Consider the following 7,137-nt stretch of genomic DNA (forward strand, 5'->3'; position numbering starts at 1 on the left):
GGAATGCTTCACTGCTGACTTCTACTACAAGGCACCCTCCAGTGCCCTTCCCCATTCCTACACTGGATACATTTAGACACAAAACCCCCTTCAGGGTTAATCTCATTATCACATGTTCTGGGCAAAAGCCAAGTGACTTTTTCCCACAATTTGTTCAGATTTCAAAATACAGGCATTTATTATAAACTTTCATCTTTTGCCTAGCACATGATTGCTTTGCTCCATCAGTTGGAGAGGAGGCAAAATCCAGACACAGAAACTATTGTCGGCTCTTCATCCATTGTTTGATTATATGCTTTAGAGTAAATGGTGTTTAAAAAAAAGCCCCTGAAGAATCTAATCCATTAAATAAGAACAGTGAACCTAAAAATGAGAAAATAATTTTTTTTAAGAGAAAGCAAACACAAAATGTGGTCAGATTAAGTGTGAAAATAGGGCAGAAGCAGAACAAACAATTTGGCTTGGCACTTTTTTTATATTTCAGTGTAAGCTGCCTTTCCTGGGCCAGCATAGGGCAAAATAACTTCACAAGAGAAGTGATAAACTTTTCAGAATAAAGCTAATTTTTTGTTTCCCTAGAATCCATTGCACATTGACAGTTAATGACCCACTGAAATCTGCACCCAAACCTTCTCCACAGTTTTGTGAGGAGTACAGGCAATTTGCCAAAAGATTTGCAGAAAAGGTTTTAAGCAACTGTCTCTAGACCTGGAAAACAAACCTTGACACCTGTTTTTCTCTCATCAAGAAGTTGCAAATATCATATCCATGTTCTTTACTCAGTACAATACTCCAGACCAACAACTTCTTTCTTCTTGTGTGTTAGCCTGATCAGGGTAAACAGAGCTGCATGGGTGGTATTGCCAGTCACAAATCCTTTGAAGGTGCCCCTTGAAGTAAAGAGATGGCAGTTGTTTTACTGCAGGGCAGAATGCACATGAATTTTCCACAGTTTTCTTCAGCTACAATTGTTATTAGTAAGAATGGTTTAGTTGATTTTATTATTTTACTGAAAGTGTTGTAAATTATTTCCTTATATTTAGGGAGAATCTCAGCAGGGCAGGAACAATGTGCGGGAAAATGAAGTGAGAACTTTGCTGGGAAACTATGTCTTTTGCTGGGATCAGCAGGTCATCACATGACTGTGCTGAGGAGCACGAGGTGCTTTAATCCTGTTGGCTTCTACGCCTCAGGTATTCCAAGAGATTATCCCTGGAGTTGTGCTGCCAGGGAGCCTGTGATGGGGGAACCTGGAGCAAGAAGGGCAAAGCAAAAGGAGTTGCTTTTTCAACAAATATTTCTAACCACAGGCTAGGGTTTATTATTGTTTGACTGATTCCCCTGATTTCTGTGTTAGGCTTGTAGAACAGATCTCATCATCGAAATGTTACTTGTTTGATGTATTTTATTTTCTCCATGCCTGGCTGTTTGGGAAACCTTTGTAATTTATTCCATTTACTGTTCCTCCTGTGAAGCCTAGTGCAAAACTACTATACATGAACAGAGATACACCTCTGAGGATGACAATATATATTTTTTCATTTTCACTGAAAAGCTACAGGGATTGGGAGACACTTTAAGTAGAGCCTCGGAGTAAATCAGAAAAGCCCTCAAATATATATTTAGGCAGACAGTCATACACACAAATACATCCAATATTCTATTTTTATATTCAAATGAGATTTTATGTTCAATGTTAAAAAAATAAGATCCAAGCCTTGACAGTTGTCATATGACAAGTTTCTGAAGCAGCTGATTAACAGAGGAATCCCCTGTGAAACAGTACGAATGAGAAACTCTCAATGAGAAATGTGACTGAGGAGCAACACACACCGTTCTTGACCTACTATTGAGCAGAGTCTTGTTTTGAACAACTTCCAGTGATTCAGATAGTAGTTTGGAAATTAAACCTTCCATGTATCAACAGCTATAAGCATTAAAGAAGTAGGAAAATATGGTTTCTTATTCCCATGCATGTCTGTAAAGTCAAAGAAACATGAGACAGTCACGCCTTACATGCTGCATCTCGGCAAAATTCTCTTTGTCTCTCTTGTTCTTCAGCCCAGCCCTCTTCATTTTATTGTTCATCTAACGAAGACATTATATCAGCATGAAATTTGTACATAAGTTGAATTTAGTCTTTTAGACTTAGAACTCTTACTCTTGCATTCTGCTAGTGGGTTGACATCATCTTGCTCTATGCTCTGAGAGACCCATTTCTGACACCTGGGTCTCTGCATTTGAGTATGGGTCAAGACTTATTCATTTAAGGTATACAAATGCTAGGTGGACCATAAAATTAGCATGGCTAAGGCACACTATTTTCTGTATCCAAGAACATGAAAAACAAGGGTTGGTGGCCATATCCAGCTTCACTTGATTCCAAAGTGACCAGGGGTCGCTTCACAGCTGGGTCTTACAGAGAGGACCTCACGTCTCTAAATCTTAACTCCACTCTAAAGTCTGTAACTGTTTCGGTTGAAGTATTGGCTTCAGTCTAGAAGAGTAGCACAGTAATGACAGTATTTAAAATCTAACCTATGCTTTCATTACAAGGTCCTTAAGTGCTTTATAGAGATGTCAATAGTTAGGAAAGAAAATCCCCAGACACAGAGAAGTGAGATGTTTTCTTGAAGTTTGCATGCTGGCTTGCTTCCAGCATTAAGATGGATTCCCGGCACTATGCTGCAATGCTAAACTAAACTTTGCATAGACAGTGTCTGTGGCATTCTGTTGTGGTTATGGACAAAGAAAATGAACCATCCAAATAAAATAAAAATGGCATTCATTTAGTATGAATGGAGGTTCATACTAACTCAAAAATAATTTGGTCTTCTCAGATCTGGCTGGGCTGATCTTAAAAGGTCATTTCTTCCTTTTGGAAGATGTTACAGGAAATTTCAATTCTGGGCTGCTGATACTGAAGCAAAGTTTTCAAGTAATATTAGTGAATATAAAAAAATACTTATAGCTGGGTGACACCACAATATTGCTTGCTAACACTTTTTAAGAATTCTGTGGGGATTTTAAGGTCCAGTTGTCTGTGTTGAGCAGGGAAAATAATGAAATCTGCGATGGGAAAATGGAGAATAATTTAAAAATGTAACTATTTTAAAAGTCAAGTATAAAGCTGTAAAGAAACAAAGGATGGGTAGAAAATGTTGGTGCCTCTCAGTTCCAATGAAATGAAAATCTGTCAAGAGAAAAAGAGAAAAAAAGCCGAAACCATAGTTATTTGAGATGGATAAGTACAAGGACCTTTTGACAGTGAGACAGCACTGACAAATTAAAGGAAAGGTAGTCTATTAACCAGCCAGGAAATTCAGTCTGACAAACCAGTACGCTCAGATTGAGCTCCCTGATCCATACCTGTTACTTGCTGTTCAGCATCAGCATCCTAATGTGCTGCATAAGGCACCCGGTTTCAGATGTTTTTCTGCTGAGTTCACATTTCATGTAGCAGAAGGACAAACCATCACTGACTTCCCATTGCCCCATGACTGTGTGTCAGAGCTATCATACTCCTCAGTGGTTTGCCAGTGAGCCAACTATGGCTACTGGCCCCGAGGAGAAAGAAAACAGGATGTAGGATGGTAACACACATCATAAATACTACACTGTGGTCAAAACCAGAAAGAAAAATCCATCCGTTTGTTCCTGATAAATGAAGAGAGGAAGTTTAAGAACAGTCCTCCTTATCATTAAGAGTCACGAAGGCATTTCAACATTACAGAAGGAAGAGGGAAATACTCAATTTCTGTTTATAATAGATTTTTTAATGCTTAGGTGGAAAAAACCCCCACAAGTTTCTGATTAGAAATTAAGAATTTCACTAAGTTCACTCCTACTAATCAAAGCTGTTTACTAAGAAGCAGACTAGAAATTCCCACAAACTTTTTACCTATGACACACCTACTCCACACCTTTTGGTACAATATTTGAAGATGAGGCTTAAAGATCCATTTGGATGTGTGAAAGGAGGATAATCCCAGGCTTAAAAATTGTTCTGAATGCTGTAAGTCACAACTTTTAACTCAGGACCAGTTTACCTAATAAGCACTCCACACAGCTGACAGTCTGATAGAGGTAACCATGGGCATGTTCAGCCATGAGTGGGATTCAGTGGAATCTGAAATTCAGTGCAAGGTTCAATTAAGCTTGGCTTGAGCAGCAATTCAAAGCGCTCCTGCCACCCCAGCAGCTTTAGCCCTGAACTCTTGCAGGAAGAATTCACAGGAGTAGTTGGTTTCCCAGGCTAATGTTGTGTTATCACAGTTATGAAGAGCAATCTTTGCAACCCCCCTTCCTGACCCTAATGTAACCTGGTCCACACAAAATTCCCCAGTCTCAGCGTTGTTGAGTCAGTCAGAGAATACAAGGCCAGTGCTATTGTTCTATGGGTTTTACAGTGCATGCAAAGAGGAGAAATACTTGTTCTTGCAAAAACAAAAAGGTGTGAACAGATGATATTTGATCAGTCATACAGCCTCGTGGCACAAAGTTGATCTATCAATTTTAACAACACTGAACCACTGAGTTTAACTGGATCAGTGCTCTTGTTATGTGGCCATGTTAGTTTTAATGTGATACTCTGAGCCCTAGAGGCAGACTTAGTGCACCAGAAAATAGGTATTCAAACTGGTCTGAAAATGTAGGCTAAATATTACAGGCAACATCTAGGAGTAAGAAAAAAAGTCATTGGTCTGCGGTCCAAAGCAAAGAAGAGGAGGTGCTGATGCAATTAGAGCAATAAAAGTATGGAAACAGCAGCAAAAGACAAAAGGCAGTTTTCCCCTGTTAGAGACTGAAGAGAGTATGAGGGCAGTTTCTAACCTATCGATCTACAATCTACATGATTTGAGTTTTTGCTGCAGGCGACACATAACTTACCTGATATCTATCAGTGATGACAGGACAGTGTCTCTATTGCTAAAACAATATTTTCTATAGTTTTGTTATATTCCACTTACACTTCCCCTCTACTTTCAGCTCTTTACTGAAAGGCAGCTTGGCTTCTGGCTTTTGGGTGCATGCTGGGCAAAATGCTGGAAATTTTGGTAAGTCGGTCTGGATGATTTCCTATCAGCCTATCAGCTTTTAGAGGAAAAGTATTACACAATTTTTTACTACTGTATGGCTGATACATGCATTTGGACTTGATGGCAGGCTAGGGTCCAGATTTAACTGGATAATAGTGTGATGGTTCAGGAAATCCCTGTCTCATCTAACAGTTCACTGCAGCTGAAAACACAGAAAAATTTTTCAGCAACCTACAAGGGAACTATTCATATTATTTGCTGGGTTAATGTTCTGCTTATTTTCCAAGGGGAGATGGCATGCTGAGGGGTCAGACAAGCACTCTAATTCATGCAAAACTAGTGGTGAAAACAACCAGGAGAGAGGCAAGGCCAGTCTTTGATCTGTTGCAGGTGGCTCACCCATTCTGCAAAGCTGCATCCTTTGCCCTTGTGACAGGTACTCCACAGCTGTCTCAATCAACTGCAGTCTTAGCCTTGCAGTTGAAAACCTATAATCTTCCTCCTCCTTTCCAGTGCCCTCTGATAAACTTGACTCTTCTGGCTGACTGGGGGGAATCTTCCTCCTGGGCTGTCCACTGTGCTTGGCTTCTCTTCAGAGAAAGCTGTGTCTTAGTGCCTCAAGGCGCTTCTCACAGACTTGTCCTGCTCCATTTATCCAGCTCTGCGGAGACAGAGAAGAATAATAAAAACTCCTGATAGCTGCTTATTGGTTTTGTGTGTGTGTACACTTAGGAAAAAAGACAATAAAACTGTATTAAAAACATAAGAGTGACATTTGACACAGAGCAGGTCTCAGTGGTTCCTGGTGGTAAGGCAAACACAGCTTTGCAGTGTCAAAATCTAAATTTGGGAAAGGAATGAGAGAATCAGTTGGGATGGGTACGTGTATATAGACCAGCTGGGACCCTCTGAGACTGAGGTCACCTTACATAACCCTTTCTGAGCAGAGAGCAGATGGGCTTCCATGACACCTTGCCTTTGCTTGTAGATAGAAGGGGGACCTGCGCATCAGATAAACAGTTCACATGCATATTTTTCTTTGATGTTTAAGCACATATTATTCTAATCATAAATTAACATACTTTTAGCATACAACCAAAAAAATCCTTTGAATACTTAGAATTGGTGTAGGAGAATGCTACAGTTCTAAGGCATATCCCAGAGATTTGCTGAGGTAAATCAAAACTGTGGGTGGTAAAAGATAGCTGACTCTTTCATACATACAGAACGTCTTTTAAAATGAAAAAAAAAAACAAACCCACAAACCAAAAAAGTGATTAAATAAAAGGCTAGTTCTAGTGGAAAAATTATGTACAGAAGAAATTAATCTCATACATTGCATTCAGATTTTTTCCTTTTAATACTGTCCTAAGCTGCCATAAGCTTTACTTCCTTTGGGTTTGAAATGCAGCTTGGCTGGCTAGACTGTCAGACACCTCAGAGAACCCCTTAAACATCCTGACTTTTTACTGCTAATGGGTTCTTAAAGTCTGAAGTTTTTGCTTTGCCTGAAACGTCCTCGACTTGGTAACTCTGGCAGAAGGAGCAAATCAGATAAATCCAGGCTGACAGAGACTATATTATACAGGCTTTTTCCACGAGACACAGTGGGAGAAGGAAAGCTGTGGAAAGCGAATGTTCCCTAATCTCCCACACTGCAACATACATGTTGCGAGATTCTCAAGCAGAGGCCTCCCACGCTGCAATGGGCGAGAAAGAGATGACCTGCAAGTCTAACACGCCAGCAGGAGACTGACAGGCGTCTTCCTTTGGCTTCCTCTGCTCAGCAGAGTAGGGATCATGCAGTTCTTCAGTCCCAGATCATTGCAGGGAGAAAATACAGATAATAAAGTAGGCAATTATAATAGCTCCACTCACATTTCTATTAATCAAAAACCTCTCTACAGCATATGAAAGATAAGGGGAAAAGACATACATTGTTGAGAATTCAAAAAATCATATTAACCTTCTATAACTGCCTGACAACACTCAAAGGCCCAGCTACCCAAAAGACTCAAATATTAGATGTAGTCTCTGATTATTCTCCCCTTCCAAATAATGACTGTAATGAAGAGACAAACTGTACTGAATTTGACTT

Source organism: Buceros rhinoceros, unplaced genomic scaffold, assembly GCF_000710305.1.
Source record: "Buceros rhinoceros silvestris isolate BGI_N320 unplaced genomic scaffold, ASM71030v1 scaffold11597, whole genome shotgun sequence".
NCBI lineage: Eukaryota > Metazoa > Chordata > Aves > Bucerotiformes > Bucerotidae > Buceros > Buceros rhinoceros.